This window comes from Triturus cristatus, chromosome 1_1, assembly GCF_964204655.1.
Source record: "Triturus cristatus chromosome 1_1, aTriCri1.1, whole genome shotgun sequence".
Classification (NCBI taxonomy): domain Eukaryota; kingdom Metazoa; phylum Chordata; class Amphibia; order Caudata; family Salamandridae; genus Triturus; species Triturus cristatus.
In genome coordinates this window covers 1,092,883,171-1,092,900,166 of record NC_140579.1, presented here as the reverse complement: position 1 = coordinate 1,092,900,166, position 16,996 = coordinate 1,092,883,171, and positions in this window count along the sequence as shown.

Here is a 16,996-nt window from a genome sequence, read left to right as displayed (position 1 = left end):
ATGTTATCCTCAACACAGTGTGCCAGAGATTGTCTAATGCGGGATTAACTGTCAAACTGGATAAGTGCAAGATCAAAGTGACCTCTGTGGATTATTTGGGTCACACCATATCTAAGGAGGGGTTCAAACCAAAGCACAGTCTGATTCAAGTGGTCAGGGATGCGGCAAACCCTTCAAGCAAAGAGGAGCTTAAATCCTTTCTAGGCCTTGTTGAGTACATGTCGAAGTATGTTAAAAACTTTGCGGATCTGTGTGAGGGCCTACGTGAACTTTTAAAGAAAGACAGAGAATTTGTGTGGGAGGAGAGACACAGTATGATAGTGAAGTCCATAAAAGAGCGTATCCTTGGTTCACCTGCACTAGGGTCGTTCGACCCACGGAAAAAAACTATCCTCACCACGGATGCATCCAACAAAGGGTTGGGTGCGATGCTTTCACAAAAGGATAAAGGCCAAGATACAATTATAGCTTTTGCATCACGAACCCTCAATTCAGCGGAAAAAAACTATTCAGTCATCGAGAGGGAGGCGTTGGCGTGCTTCTGGGCCGTCAACCATTTTAAGTTTTTCCTGTGGGGGATGCAATTTGTTATACACACTGACCACAAGCCTCTGACATTTATGTTCTCATCAAAAAGTGTACATAACAATTCCCCGAGAATTTCTAAATGGGTCCTGGGTTTAGAAAACTACTGCTTTAAAGTGGAGTACCTCCCAGGTCCAGAGAATGTGATTGCGGACTATTTATCTAGGTCACCACTGGTGGATTATTCTAGTGAGGAACAGTTGGATGTCCCCATTTTAGCCATACATCTCCCTGCTTTAACTAAAGAAGAATGGGATGCTAGTGTGAAGGAAGACAAAGAAATGAGCATTCTTAAACAGTCTATCCTCAATGGGTGGCCTGAGACTCGCTCACAAGTTCCAGATTCTGTCAAGGACTTTTGGGAGGTGAGGTATGAATTGTCTATACAGTCGGAGGTGGTACATCGAGGGAACAGAGCGGTTCCTCCCAAGAGTATGAGGAACAAAATTATCGACCTGGCACACGAGGGTCATTTAGGGAGGAGCCTCACTAAGAACAAAGTTAGGAACTGCTTCTGGTTCCCAAGAATGGACTCCATGGTTGAACAAAAAGTAAAGGAGTGCATTAGCTGTGCAAATAGTGACAAAAGCAAAATCACACGCAATACTCCCTTATCCCCGGTTGAGGTTCCGGAGGTTCCCTGGACAAAACTAGCTGTTGACATTATTGGTCCTATGGAAATCCTGGGTACACAAAGGAGGTTCATGTTTGTTCTTGTTGATTATACCTCTCATTGGGTGAATTTTAAATTTACGTCATCTACCACGACAAGCAACCTTATCTCATTTTTAAAGAGTGTCTTTGTATATGAGGGCATCCCAACAACATTGGTGACAGACAATGGGGTGCAGTTTACTTCAGAGACAATGAAGTTGTTCTTAGAGAATCTCAACATAAAGCATGAAAAAACTGCTCTCTATTGCCCAAGAGCTAATGGGTTGGTAGAGAGGGCCAATCGGCTTATTAAAGAGCACATCCAATTGGCCATCACCAGTGGATTCGATGTAGAAGATTCTTTAAGAGAGTGCATCTGGTCTTACCATACCACTCCCAATCTTGTCACAGGGGTGTCTCCTTTTGCGTGTTTGAGAGGGAGGGAACCCTGCACTAAAATGAACCCGGGTTGGTTGGGAGGAGGAAGAAGGGTAGTCCCCGACCTGGTTGAGAGCAGAGTGAAGATTTCTCAACACCAACGAAAATACAAAGGATGGTACGACCAGATGCATGGTGTTAAAGCCCAGGAGTACAAGGTTGGCACCACTGTGCAGGTTAAGATGCCCACTCATGTCCAGCCAGGACGTAGCAAGTACCATACACACCAGGGTGTGGTAAAGTGTGGTCGCAATGTAGTTCGCCTGGAGAATGGACAGACATGGAGCAAAGACAGAGTGGTTATCTCACCCCAACCGTAAAGCCTTTCCTTTGTTTCCCCACATAAGGAGATGTGTTATAATCTCCATCAATGTTATAAGTGAGGGGGGATGGTATAGCCCATCCCCCCTCACTGCTGACCCTGTTGGTACGGCCGGGCAGTGGGAGCTCACCTTAGAATGTTGTGAAACGAAGGTTCTGTATTCAGTGTGGAGAGCGGATGATCAGAATAAAGAGAGTCACACTTACCTTGTGTGTGGTCTATACTTTTCATAACAGTTTTCATTACTTGTTTAGCTTTTTTATTAACATTCAATGAAAATCGAAGTGTTTCCCCTCTGATTCCAGCTTTAAGAGTGTCCCAAACGATCTCAATTGGTGCACTACCTATATTTTCTTCTAGGAATCTGGGGATCCACTGTCGCATGCATTGACAGTACGCCTCGTTTATTAATAATGCTCTTTCAAACGTCCATATTCTATTGTTCTGTTTTTGCGTACCAATTTCCATAGTTAAAAGAAGGGGATTATGGTCTGAAAGAACCCTTGGTAATTTTTCGATGAAACAACTAGTGGATAGAATACTAGAGACCAAGAAGTAATCCAACCTTGCATGGAGTGTATGTGGATGGGAGTAATATGTAAAACCCTGATCGTTTGGGTATTGCGCCTGCCAACTGTCTATGAGACCATGAGTTAAGCATAGATTTTTAAGGGCTTGGAAAACTTTAGGCTTTCTGCCTTTATATTGGAAACCAGACTCCTCTGACCAATTACTAGGTAGATTTATATTAAAATCCCCGCAGATTATTACTGGAAGTGGCCAATGGACCAGTTCGTTAGATATGTGATCCAAAACTACGGGGTCATCATTAATATTGCTATAGATTGTACAAATTGTCATTCTATCTCCATTAGACATCTGACACTCTGTAATAGCCCAACGACCATATTTATCGGGATTGAGCGAGTAAACTGTGCCATACTCGCTTTCCCCAAAATAGCAACACCCTTTGTCCTAGCCCCTTGTGTGGTGGCGGTAATAAGCTTAAAACCCAGTTGATTCAGCAAATACATTTGTGACCCCTCAATATGTGTTTCTTGAACACAGAGAATGTTCGCTCCAGATACTTGAAGCCCAATGGCCACTCTTTGTCTTTTTTTCTCATCATTGAGGCCACAGATGTTAATCGATAATATTTTTAGTTTATCCATACTGCTATTTTCCTTGCTCTAAAAAAATAAAGAAAAAGTTTACTTAATTTCTCAGTATTAATCTTTTTTCTACATTTGATCCCGTTAGTACCTTTTTCTATGTTAGACATAAGATTTTGCAAAGATATTAAGGACCCAGAACTGAGCTTCAACCCCCCTTCCCCATGCTCCCCCCTCCACCCCCCACCCCCCACCACTATGTAGGCAATCAGGCTCAAACCTGAGCCTGTAATGATGGCGCCTGGTTACATCCTCACCCCAACCCCACGGCTCTCTATTTTTTCAATTTTCCCCCCTTTTTTTACATTTGAAGAGTTTTGGCTATAATCATTTTGTCCCCTCTCTCTTTTATCTCTTTTTTTTCTTTTTTCTTTCCCCTTTCCCCCCCCCCCTCCTCGCACTACAGCGTTCTCCTTCCGCAACCAAGAAAAAGGAAAACAAAATAAGAGATTTCCCGCAAGAATAACTATAGGGCGAGTCACTAGAAATAAATGTTACCCATCTTAATTTCTACAGCTTGAACACACAGGGGGTGTTATTTGATGTGTCAGGCCTCTGATGGGCGCACTGGGAGTCACGTAAGTCAATGAAACAGAATATCTGTAACGGTGCTACAGAGGAGGGAAAATACCCCTAAACCCTCCAATGGTGGACGAAGGTCCACTGATATCAACAAATTACCAATTGTGCACACGTTAAAAGTAAAATTGCATATATAGCATGAAGTATTCAAAACAAAACAACTGTATAGGTAATGGATGACAAGAAAAGCAGGTAAGTCTTTCGTTATGTAGCTTTATATGAAATTCTGTGGATCCAACCAGCCAACACGTGTTTCGTCAGAGGGTATAAACCCCAGACTTCTTCAGGGCTGGAGAAAAAGCATACATGAGGTACGTATCACTGACACGATACTATAATAAAGTTACAGACATGTCATATATAGTGACTCAAATGTGATTCTGGTGGGAGAAAAACACCACATCCAAACAGTAGTTGCATCAAATGCTAGAATGCTGCATTGGCTCTACTGTAAAAGTGAAAGATAAGTACTATGAAACAGAGAACAGTGATAACAACATAGTACAAAAGAACAAACCTTTAGTTCACAGTAGGTCATAGGAGAAAATTACTCGTGTATCTATTCTTAAGGAAATTGTCTTTTCAATAAAGTTATGAATCCAATCTGTAAATCCAAAGTAAAAAGGGAAGAATATGTGTATATCAGTAAAGAGCACAATTAATCAACTAATGCCAAGATTGCGTCGTTGTAGAGCGTTTAACACGCACGGCTTCTTACCTGTGACGAGTACATCCAGACCGAAGTGCTTCCAACCGTACAGTGGGTGACCGGCGTGTATGTCGATATGCGCATGTCCGGAAGTGTTTAACTATGTTAAATACGAAAACAACGTAAAGACTAGAACGAGGACGTCCTAGTGACGTGTGTCCCGATCGTGTAGCGAATGTGATGCAAATGGTGCGCATGCGTAACTATTTCATTACCAAGTATCCCGGAGTACGTACTAGTGGGTCGTCATATGTCATACAAGGGGTGAGAATATGTGCAAAGTCAAAACGTATTTCGTAAATTTAGAATACATGTTGACCCAAACCGAGACAATAAGTCTAGGTCTGTCAAAAACGTAAGTGTTGATCAATTTAAGATCGTGAGTAGTGTAGGTGCATGCGTAACTTGTAAGCTACGCAACCCGATATTTGTCAAGCAGCTCTTTTGATTATTAATCATAGAGAGCAAGGATCAGTGTAAAATGAGGAATTCATTAATATCATATATGCAACTATTGAGAAAACACATACAAGAATCTACAAACAGGATGTTAAGTAAGACATCTGTTGACCTAAATAATTGACAGAGTATATCAATTGTGAGGGCGGCACAAATTAGGCAAATGTGATTGTCATTCGTTGTCGATCAAGAGCAAGAAGGTTACAATACAAGCACGTAACATAGCTCGATTGTTGTGGAAAGCATCTCATTCTTGTGAACAATTCTTAATACCATGTGAGATAAACACCAGGTTAAGTCAATTATTTGTCATGAATTCACATTACATATGAGACGAACATAAGTGTCAATGAGAAATTGTTGATGAAATATGGGAACTAAATATTCTTATGTTAGTAAAGCCCCCAAATTTTCTATGTGGAGTTAAAAGGAGGATAATAAAAAGATCCCGGTGTAAGTGGTGAAAACATCCTTCCAATTCTGTTACTCCAGTAGATCCTCTCTTTGTATAAGATAGTATTGAGCTCATGGCATGCAGGCAGCATGGGTTTTACCTGATATATTTCAGAAATTCAGTTACCCAAGAAATAGTGCATCTCACTGTCACTGTTAAAACCCAGTTCATGAGTACGCAACCGCATAATCCAGAATGCTTCCAATCTTCTTAGGTTAAGTTCCCTATTTCCCCCTCTGGGGCTCTGTTTGCAGATGTCAATGCCATAAAACTTAAATTTTTTGTTTACACCTTGTGTAGGACACTCCCATATATGTAGGGCCATTGGATATCGTGCGTCTTTATGTTTCAAAGCCCTGATGTGTTCTCCAATTCTTTCTTTCAGGCTTCTAATGGTGCTGCCCACATATTTGCCCCCACATGTGCATTCAAGAACATAGATTACATATTTACTGTTACAGTTTATGTTCTCTCTTATGTCGAAAGTTTTGTTGGGGCCGTAAAAGTACTTCTTTTTGTCATCAGCCCATCTACAAGTCCCACAGCACCCGCATTTAAAGAAACCTATTGATTGTGCCATTAGCCAAGTGTCTTGGGTTGTCTTGTAGGTGTAGCTAGGACTGAGACGTGTTCTAAGTGTTCTGCCTCTACGGTATGTGATCTGTGGTTTGTTATGTACAGATTTGCTGAGAAAGCCGTCACTGGTCAGAATATGCCAATGCTTTTTCATGCTCTTTAGAAGAGCCTCACTGTAGGTGTCATAGTTGGTGATGAGTCTGACCACTGTGTCTGTCTTTTTTGCTCCTTTGTCTAGGATGGTGCTAATCCGATCTGTGTGCCTGATTCTTCTTGCTGCTTTTTGGATAGTAGATATCTGATATCCCCTTTGTGTAAATCTGGTACTCATGTCGTATAAACACGAACTGAAATCTGCTTCTAAGCTGCAGTTACGTCTGGCCCTAGTAAATTCACCAAACGGGATTGCATTAATCTGATGCGGGGGATGTGCACTGTTGGCGTGTAAAATGGCATTACATGCCGTGTCCTTCCTATAAAGTCTGGTGTGTAAGTGGTTGTCTTTGATGAAAATCTCGATGTCTAGAAAGTTTATGCATGTTTTGCTTGAAACCTGCGTAAACTGCATATGCAGGTTATTTGAGTTCAGATATGTATGAAAATCTACTAAAGTCTCTGGAGAACCTGTCCAAATCATTAGACAGTCATCGATATACCGTCCCCAATACAGTATATGATCTTGGAATCTGCCACCTCCAGGTCCCCATATCCAGTTCTCTTCTAGTACGCCCATGAATAGATTAGCAAAGCTTGGGGAAAATTTGGATCCCATGGCAACTCCTTTTCTTTGTCTATACCACTGTGAGTCAAATAGAAAGACATTATTATTGAGAATGATACTCATCATGTTAATCAGCATCTCCGTGTGTTTCCATAATGAGGCAGCTCTTCTAAAGAGAAATGTTTCTAGGGTTTTGACACCTAAATCTAGTTCTATACTCGTGTAGAGCGACACAACATCCATGGTCACTAAGGTCATCCCTTCTTCCCATCTGAGATCTGATAGTATGTTAACGATGTGTTTAGTATCTCTGATATAAGATGGTAAATTCCTTACAAACGTAGAAAGAAAAATGTCTACATATTCTGCCAATCTCTCTGTAGGGCCCCCAATTCCCGCCACTATAGGTCGACCCGGTGGGAATGTAAGTTGTTTGTGTACCTTGGGTAATGTATAAATACAAGGGTAATTGGGTCTGAAAACTTTTAGATAAGACATTTCTTCAAGAGTCAGAAGACTTTCATTGTACCAATTGGTCAAATGCTTGTTGATCATTAAGGTTAGGGGACCTATCGGGTTTGAGTACAGTCTTTCATAGCATGTTGTGTCGTTCAGTTGTGTCTGTATTTCTGTGTTGTAATCGCATTTGTTCATAACCACCACGTTGCCTCCTTTGTCCGCCTCTCTGATTATCAAGTCCCTGTTGGATGCAAGTTGTTTCAAAGCCACCCGTTCACCCTTAGAAAGGTTATCTGAGTATCTGATTCTTTTTTTCTTGTGGATTTTATCTTCAAATTTATTCAGGTCTGACAGAACTAATTTGTGGAATGTGTCAATCGAGTTGTCAGCTGTCAGTGTAGGTGTCCATTTCGATTTGGATCTAAGTCCACTGGTAAGTGAATAGTCAGTTTGTACATCTAGCTCATGTAAGAGTGTTTCCATGTGTTGTGGTGTGTCTTCGGTGTCAGCTAAAGATAATAATAATTGTGTGTTCATTGCATCTTGTATACTGAAATTCACATTCAAGGACTCTACAGGTATATGCGTAGTATCTTTATTCGGCACAGGGTTCATTTCAAAAAATCTTTTTAGCTTCAAATTTCTAATGAATTTGTACAAATCCACCTTTGTGTTGCAAACATCTCCCTCAATATTGGGGTTGAAACTTAATCCCTTTTTCAAAAGTTTTGTCATATCATCATCCAGTGACACAGAAGAAAGGTTCATTATACTAATTTCATCTGTTACATTAGTCATTGCTTCCTGTTCTGTCCTGACCTCAATTTTGTTCGATAGTCCTCGTTGTCTACCTGCCCTTTGACCTCTACGGGTTTTGCGTTTATGGTATCGCGAGTTGGAGGTAGTCTGTTTCCCTTCCTGATACGCAACATCTCTCGTAAAAAAGATGAAGAAGATGGAGTTCCTGCATTATCTAACTCGCTGTCACTGGTAATGGGTGTGTTAAGAGAGGAAGTGCTTGAAGAGGTAGAGATAACACCTTGATTCTTATTCTTTCCTACATCTTTTCCGGTCTGAAAAAGGAAATCATATTTCTTCGCATACGTATAAACACGTCCATCCCTGTAATCTATCTCATCGCGTTTTAATTTTCTAGCTTTTCTTTCTTTAATTTCATTCTGATGTTTTGCGAGAACGTCGTTAAGTATTACATAGTTCTTATCTGTGGCTTCTTTGAGGTCTAGGGCTCGAATTTCCAGTTCTAAGGTCTCAATGTCTTTTTGCAGTTTGATCAATTTCCTGTCGGTGTTTTCTATAAGGATATTCATGAGTGTTTGGGATTTATCGTTTAGGGTATCTTCCCACTTCGTCAAGAGGTCTTCATCCAAATCGTCATAAGTGGGGAAGATTTGGGATCTGAGGCCCCTAGGAACCCTATTCAAACGCAAGTACTGCTTTAATGTGGCGCCATCCCACCATTTTGAATTTTCTGATTTTTTAAGCCTTTCTAATCTTACAAATTTGTCACGTAAGCCTTCCTTACGTGTAGGTGCATCAGTTCTGGCACTTGCTGCCACTGATTGGCCCTTGGCTAGGTTGTCGAAGAGTTCTTCGGCAATTTTGTCTCTGTCGCTCGTCATAATGTAATCACGTGGATGCTGCTCCGACCTGACCTCTAACAATTTGAACACACAGGGGGTGTTATTTGATGTGTCAGGCCTCTGATGGGCGCACTGGGAGTCACGTAAGTCAATGAAACAGAATATCTGTAACGGTGCTACAGAGGAGGGAAAATACCCCTAAACCCTCCAATGGTGGACGAAGGTCCACTGATATCAACAAATTACCAATTGTGCACACGTTAAAAGTAAAATTGCATATATAGCATGAAGTATTCAAAACAAAACAACTGTATAGGTAATGGATGACAAGAAAAGCAGGTAAGTCTTTCGTTATGTAGCTTTATATGAAATTCTGTGGATCCAACCAGCCAACACGTGTTTCGTCAGAGGGTATAAACCCCAGACTTCTTCAGGGCTGGAGAAAAAGCATACATGAGGTACGTATCACTGACACGATACTATAATAAAGTTACAGACATGTCATATATAGTGACTCAAATGTGATTCTGGTGGGAGAAAAACACCACATCCAAACAGTAGTTGCATCAAATGCTAGAATGCTGCATTGGCTCTACTGTAAAAGTGAAAGATAAGTACTATGAAACAGAGAACAGTGATAACAACATAGTACAAAAGAACAAACCTTTAGTTCACATATGTGCGCGAATTTCGTATAGATTTAAGCGAACAAAAGGACAAGCTGACAAACACCAGGCAAAGTTGTGAGAGTCTGCATGCATTCAGACGAAGTCTGAGACCAAATTGGGCTCCGAGTGCGGTTTGAAGTGACTAATACGTGTCTAAAGTGACGCCGGAGATAAAGTAATTTGTACCAAGTATAGACCAAGGGATCAATCTAATTCCCGTCGTGTGAGGTTGATGTGGAAAACCAAGTCCATCTAAAAGTACGCATGCGGCTGGTTTTATTTAAAACCCCTACCTTCTACGTGTGTTGAAGGAGTATAGACCTATTAAATTATAAAATAAATGCTTGTCACTACAAGAGTCTAGAGGTGAAGTATATACACCCCCACACGTTTGTAAACCCATATCAGGCTTACCTTTGAACCGGTGATAATTCCGACCCGGTAGGTCATAGGAGAAAATTACTCGTGTATCTATTCTTAAGGAAATTGTCTTTTCAATAAAGTTATGAATCCAATCTGTAAATCCAAAGTAAAAAGGGAAGAATATGTGTATATCAGTAAAGAGCACAATTAATCAACTAATGCCAAGATTGCGTCGTTGTAGAGCGTTTAACACGCACGGCTTCTTACCTGTGACGAGTACATCCAGACCGAAGTGCTTCCAACCGTACAGTGGGTGACCGGCGTGTATGTCGATATGCGCATGTCCGGAAGTGTTTAACTATGTTAAATACGAAAACAACGTAAAGACTAGAACGAGGACGTGTGCAAAGTCAAAACGTACGGTTTGGGTCAACATGTATTCTAAATTTACGAAATACGTTTTGACTTTGCACATATTCTCACCCCTTGTATGACATATGACATATGACGACCCACTAGTACGTACTCCGGGATACTTGGTAATGAAATAGTTACGCATGCGCACCATTTGCATCACATTCGCTACACGATCGGGACACACGTCACTAGGACGTCCTCGTTCTAGTCTTTACGTTGTTTTCGTATTTAACATAGTTAAACACTTCCGGACATGCGCATATCGACATACACGCCGGTCACCCACTGTACGGTTGGAAGCACTTCGGTCTGGATGTACTCGTCACAGGTAAGAAGCCGTGCGTGTTAAACGCTCTACAACGACGCAATCTTGGCATTAGTTGATTAATTGTGCTCTTTACTGATATACACATATTCTTCCCTTTTTACTTTGGATTTACAGATTGGATTCATAACTTTATTGAAAAGACAATTTCCTTAAGAATAGATACACGAGTAATTTTCTCCTATGACCTACCGGGTCGGAATTATCACCGGTTCAAAGGTAAGCCTGATATGGGTTTACAAACGTGTGGGGGTGTATATACTTCACCTCTAGACTCTTGTAGTGACAAGCATTTATTTTATAATTTAATAGGTCTATACTCCTTCAACACACGTAGAAGGTAGGGGTTTTAAATAAAACCAGCCGCATGCGTACTTTTAGATGGACTTGGTTTTCCACATCAACCTCACACGACGGGAATTAGATTGATCCCTTGGTCTATACTTGGTACAAATTACTTTATCTCCGGCGTCACTTTAGACACGTATTAGTCACTTCAAACCGCACTCGGAGCCCAATTTGGTCTCAGACTTCGTCTGAATGCATGCAGACTCTCACAACTTTGCCTGGTGTTTGTCAGCTTGTCCTTTTGTTCGCTTAAATCTATACGAAATTCGCGCACATATGTGAACTAAAGGTTTGTTCTTTTGTACTATGTTGTTATCACTGTTCTCTGTTTCATAGTACTTATCTTTCACTTTTACAGTAGAGCCAATGCAGCATTCTAGCATTTGATGCAACTACTGTTTGGATGTGGTGTTTTTCTCCCACCAGAATCACATTTGAGTCACTATATATGACATGTCTGTAACTTTATTATAGTATCGTGTCAGTGATACGTACCTCATGTATGCTTTTTCTCCAGCCCTGAAGAAGTCTGGGGTTTATACCCTCTGACGAAACACGTGTTGGCTGGTTGGATCCACAGAATTTCATATAAAGCTACATAACGAAAGACTTACCTGCTTTTCTTGTCATCCATTACCTATACAGTTGTTTTGTTTTGAATACTTCATGCTATATATGCAATTTTACTTTTAACGTGTGCACAATTGGTAATTTGTTAATTTCTACAGCTAATTCTCATCACACCCTTTTTTATCTCCTGTGGTAATCTCCTCTAGTAATTTCTGCGCTTGAATTTCTGAGGTACAGTAGCGGTATTGTCCTTGGATATTAACTTTTAGTTTAGCAGGGTTTTGTAGGAAGACAGTAGCCCCAGCTTTCTGAAAAGGTGCAATCAACTGTCTGAGTCGCCATCTCCTCTCAACGGTAGCGTGTGCAAAATCTGGGCGAACAAAATATGAAAAGCTCTCCCAATTCCTTTTCTTGTCAGGTCTTGCGAGTTCAAAGACGGATTGGCGCAAAAGAAAATTTCCAAAGAAAATCAATATTGCTCTTGGGTACTGTTGGTCATTTGGGCGCCGTCTTGAGATATTGAAGGGAAATCTATGCACTCGCTGGATTTCTCTATCCCACTCCCAATGATTCAGTTCAGGTAAAGAGTTCTTTAACAAATTGATAGTGAACCCTCTGATGTCCTCTCCTTCGCTATTCTCCGGAATTCCGAGAAGTCGCAGGTTATTGCGACGCTGCCGATTTTCAGCCTCTTCTAACTTCCACATAACGTCGTTCAAAGTACTTTCCTGAAGAGTAGTGTTTTTTTTTATGGTATCCACCGTGGTCTCCAACAGCACAGTGCGATTCTCCAAAAGACTTAGCCTGTCCACAATCTCCGTGCAGGTCTTCCCCACTTTCCGGATCGAAGCTTGAATTTATTTTGAAGCTACGCGAGCTTGTCAGCTCTCCTGCTTAGATTCGTCTTGAAATGATCTAAGGGACTGCAGGATTATGGATAGGGGTGGTTCCAGGGAGAGATCAGAGTCCTTCTGAGCAGTCAATCTCACTGATTGCTTTCCGGGAGTTTTCCCGCTCCCATCGGGCAATACCTGTGTATCAGAATAGTCCCATCTCAACTCTTCTGATCTCTCCTCTTCTTCTTCTTCTATAACTTTGCGTCTCTGGGGGCCTTTTTTCCCGTCTGAGGGCCTCTTGCTTTTCCTGGGTATTTTCCTTTCTGTCTCATGTTGGCTGCAATTGCTTGTAGAAGTATCCTCGTCTCGCTCCCTATCACTGTTAGAGCTTAATGACATACTTTCTGACTCTCCAGACTCCTCGTTAACCGAATAGAAATTTTCCTGAGGATCAGGGGATAAGTAGCCTGCTTCCTGGTTATTTTCCCCTAGTATCTTATTCGCTTCTTTAGCGGAGAGAGGGGAGGGAGCAGAGAAAGGAGCCTCTAAATCCATACCTGTGTTCTTCTCAGTAATGACCATGTCAACAATGTCCTTTAGTTGCTCGTCCAGCCCTGGTATATCTAGGACAGTTGTTTCCCCGGTGGACCCCCATGAAGTCCGCATATTGTTAATCTCAGGTAGTTTAGCTACAGAAATATTGGAGCCTAAAGCATCCGTACCGATTATCACAGGATTAAAGGGGGTAAGATTAACTATTGGTTTGTCAGAAAGTCCATTTAAATCTTTTGAATAGACTTGTCCTTTTGCAGGGTCTATTATATTTTTAGCAGGGAACAAGCTCGTTATGGCCAACTGTTTTTTGTTCTGATCCCCAGGGCAGCAGGATTTTGGCCCGGAGTTCTTATTACCTTCTTGCTTACCGCCCTTCGCAGTTGAGCAATCTTGTTTAAGCTTGATACTTTCAGTTTTCTTCTTTATCTCAGGTTGTGCCACATTGGGGATTACAGGTACCGTCGAGCGGGTCTTATTCCTTGCTCCGCGGGCAGCCATCACACCAACTACCTGCTCTCCAAAAGCACCGGGCGTCCTGACGTCTGTGTTGCCTAGCAGCGCTGCTCCCACGTCCGAGATCCCACAACCGGCCGCCGCCGTCAGGAGAAGCCGCGCAAGAGACTCCCAGCGCTTCCACCGCTCTGCGCCCTGCAATCTCCCCGTCAGCGATCGTCGGGTTGAACGAAGGCAGCCTCTGCACCATCCGCCCAGTGAGGGCCAGTCGGAGCCTCCTCCTCGCATTCCAGGTACGGGAAACTTATTCGCGCTCCGGGGGGGTCACTGATAGAGAGCTCTGTTTAATGTTTTTAATTTGTTTCACTTAATTAAAAAGGTAATTTCATTATTTGTTAATATTATTTAATTATAATTTATATTTAATTTTCTAACATTCCACTAAATATCTACATTTAAAAAAACTTAAATTAGTTAATTTATGTTAACATTATTTCCTCTGGGGGATTTATTTTAAGTCCCTACCTCCATTATTTTGTATAGAAGAATGTTTCAGCACCAGTGGTTGGCCATGTGTGGTGGTGGCCTTACTCCAGCTCTGAGCTGGAATGCATTTACAACTGTGTTGAGTTTTTTTATGTAGTAACTATAGAAAAGCAGTTTGTAAATAGCATTGGGCTTACTCTTTAGAAGATGGGCATATGTGCCTCCCTACTCCCTTACTTAGACCTCCCTTAACCCGTATTTTCTCTTTCCAAAATCCCTCCCATTTAGTCATAAGTTGTACTCTTTTTCCAGCAACTCCCCTGTCCTTACCACATTTACTACAAAAATGTATCCCTAAGCGTTTGGAGATCTCCACACATAAATGACAAGGGAGTTAGAGGCCTACACCTCAGCATGTGTTTTTTAAAATAATATTTTGCAGTACATTAGTAGTACTATTGCAGCACCAGAATGTTCTAGGTATGTTCATTGCAGATGATGGAGTGCCACTGGTTGTTTGCTCTTTCAATGAGCCTCACTGTTTACTTATAAACTGCTATACCTTTTTCTGTGTTATTGTATGTTTATTTTCCTCTATGTTCAACAGCACTCAATAAGAAAATGCTTGCCTCATTATATTATTCCTAAAAATAAAGAATGTTTAGGCTTTACATATGGACATATGAACATTACTTTTATATTGTCTTACTGAGTTGTTCTCCAAATAACTGCTTGTAGGAACTCCATGTTTTGATTGCTGACTGTCCATTACTGCATCTGGTTTCTTCTTCACTCCTCATAATCAAAGGATTCTTCGATTATGACAGATCCCTCCTTAAAACACACACACTCCACTCCAGCCAATCCAATATTATATCTCCTGCTACCATTAACATAGAACATTTAAAGGCAATCACTCATGCGGTTTTGGTGAGGCGTCTGGTGTAATGCACTTTCTCCCTGATCATTTACTACCTGGTTACCTAGTGGGTGCAGTGGGTGGCGATTGGGTGTGTCAGTAACCTATAATGCCTTCCAGAAGTAGATGCTGCTATGCTCTCAGGTAAAAAAAATATTTTTATACCAACTCGTTTTGCCATGGTCAGAAACTTAAAAAATACTTCTACAAGAGTAACCAGTTTGTGTCCCCTCCTCTTCCACTCTTTCCATGTGCACATTTTTGCTCCAAGCACCTCCTACAGATGTAGTTAAGGTTTCTGATATAATTGCAGGATATGGTAGGTAAAGTTGCAGGTGAAGTTGTAACTGCAGTATTGGTGCAGTGGGCGTCTTGAGGTGACCAGAAATCAAGCAGAATGAATACAGAAAGGCCTGGAAGAAGATGAACCTCAAGAGTGTAGGTCTACAGGACATGATGAATTATATCCTGTCACAAAATGTTGGCTTTGATGACAAGCAGCATCAGATGTTCCAGGGTATGATGTCCCCTCAGCTGCATGTCTCTGGAACTTCCAATCTTCATGTGCAGGATTTGATCTGTGACACTCTGTTGTCAACAATGGAAAGACCCAAAGTAGAGATCGAACTCAATAATCTTATATAGACTATATACTGTGCAAGGATTTGTTGATGATTTAACTTTCTAATTGGTAGTACATTCCTCATTAATTTTCTTCTGTGTAATGAAATGTGGCACTTGCTTTTGAAGATGTCATTCCACTTGACCCATTGACAATGAATAAGAAGCTTCTAATCGCTCTTATGATTTGCTAACTTTTTATGTCATGGCATTGCCTTGTATATAAGATAGCCTTACATGGAATATTTACATTTTTTGTGGAAGACAGCTGAGACTGGTGCCTACTGTTATGAATTGTTAACCATGATGGGCAAGGTGGCTAAGTGTTGTTAGATATCTTGCAACAATATGACATTGGTGCCTTAGGTGGGACCTGAAAGAATAGGTGCTTAAACCCCTTTCTGCTTTCAGCCCCTCACTAGTGACGTCTTCTCTCCTTCTTCTCTATTTGGCACAAACGTATTCAAGACGTAGGAAGGCCCCATGGCTTCGCAGCTGGTTCAGTCACGACAATCAAAGCAGTCCTAATGATGATCCAAGGTGTTGGAACTTCGCATGTAGTCCTGCAGCAGCAGCCACAGAAGCCTTTCTAACTATCAGCCCCCCAGAGCCTCACCAACAGGGGCAGGATAGGTAGCGGGTTCCACAACACAATGCTTCAGAGGGGAGCAGTGGCTGTGGGTCCTCCAGCAGAGATAAAAGAGAAGGGCTGTACTGCAGTCTCTTTGTGGTTTTAAAAGCCTCTTGAGTTGGTGTGTTAGTTGCGAGGGTAGTCAGGCACCATTGTGGATGGAGATGGTGCAGTCACCATGAACCTGGTGGCTGCAGGTGAGTATTTATCAACCAAACTGCAAGACTCGTGTTTCTACAACCCAAGAAGATGTCATCCTGAGAGTCTGCATTAATAGTTATGGGTATAGCCTTCAGCCTGAATTCCGATACCCGGTGTGTTCACAAATATGTTGCCTCCCCATGGTTGGAGTTTTGCTTGCAAAGGGTGTGCAGAGTCATTCTAACTTGAAGAACTGACTAGCCAATGCTGCTTGCTGTGAGATTGTTACAAGACGCCCGAGTGGAGTACAAGCGCCACAAGTTCCATAGTAGACTGATCAGTTTTAAAAGCCTAAACTTCCACACAACTTGAGGTGAGAAATCCTTACCACCTTCAGCTCTCAGCTTTATTGATGGAGATCCCTTATTAGTCCAAAGTTGGATTCAAGTAGAGGGAGGAACATTGTGAGCAGTTTTTAATATTTTCTGAGTGAAGTTATTTCTGAATCCGTCACTTCCCCAATGGGACCCAAGCTTGCAGCGTTTGGATTGCCCCAGGTCCATGGATCTCCAGCTGGCATCAGTTGTACACTGAGGGCTCCTTAAAAGAGGCCAATCTGAATAATCCAAAGAAATGCATTATCGGCACAGGCACCAGCAAGAAAGGTTGTAATATGATGCTGGGCAGGAGCTCAGTACTTACATCTGAACAGTGGACAGGGACAACTAATTAACAGTCTGAATGAGTTGATGAATGAAAATTTGTTAAGTGCGACAGCTGCCCAATAGGGGTCCCGGCACAGGAAAGAATTGTGAATATTAATGCATGCTGCCCTAGCATTTAGGCCTCTTGCTCAGAATCGTGGGTAGTGGTCAGAATGGGAATAAGATGATGATGGATAACTTAGTTCAACAGGGGGGACCAGCTCTGG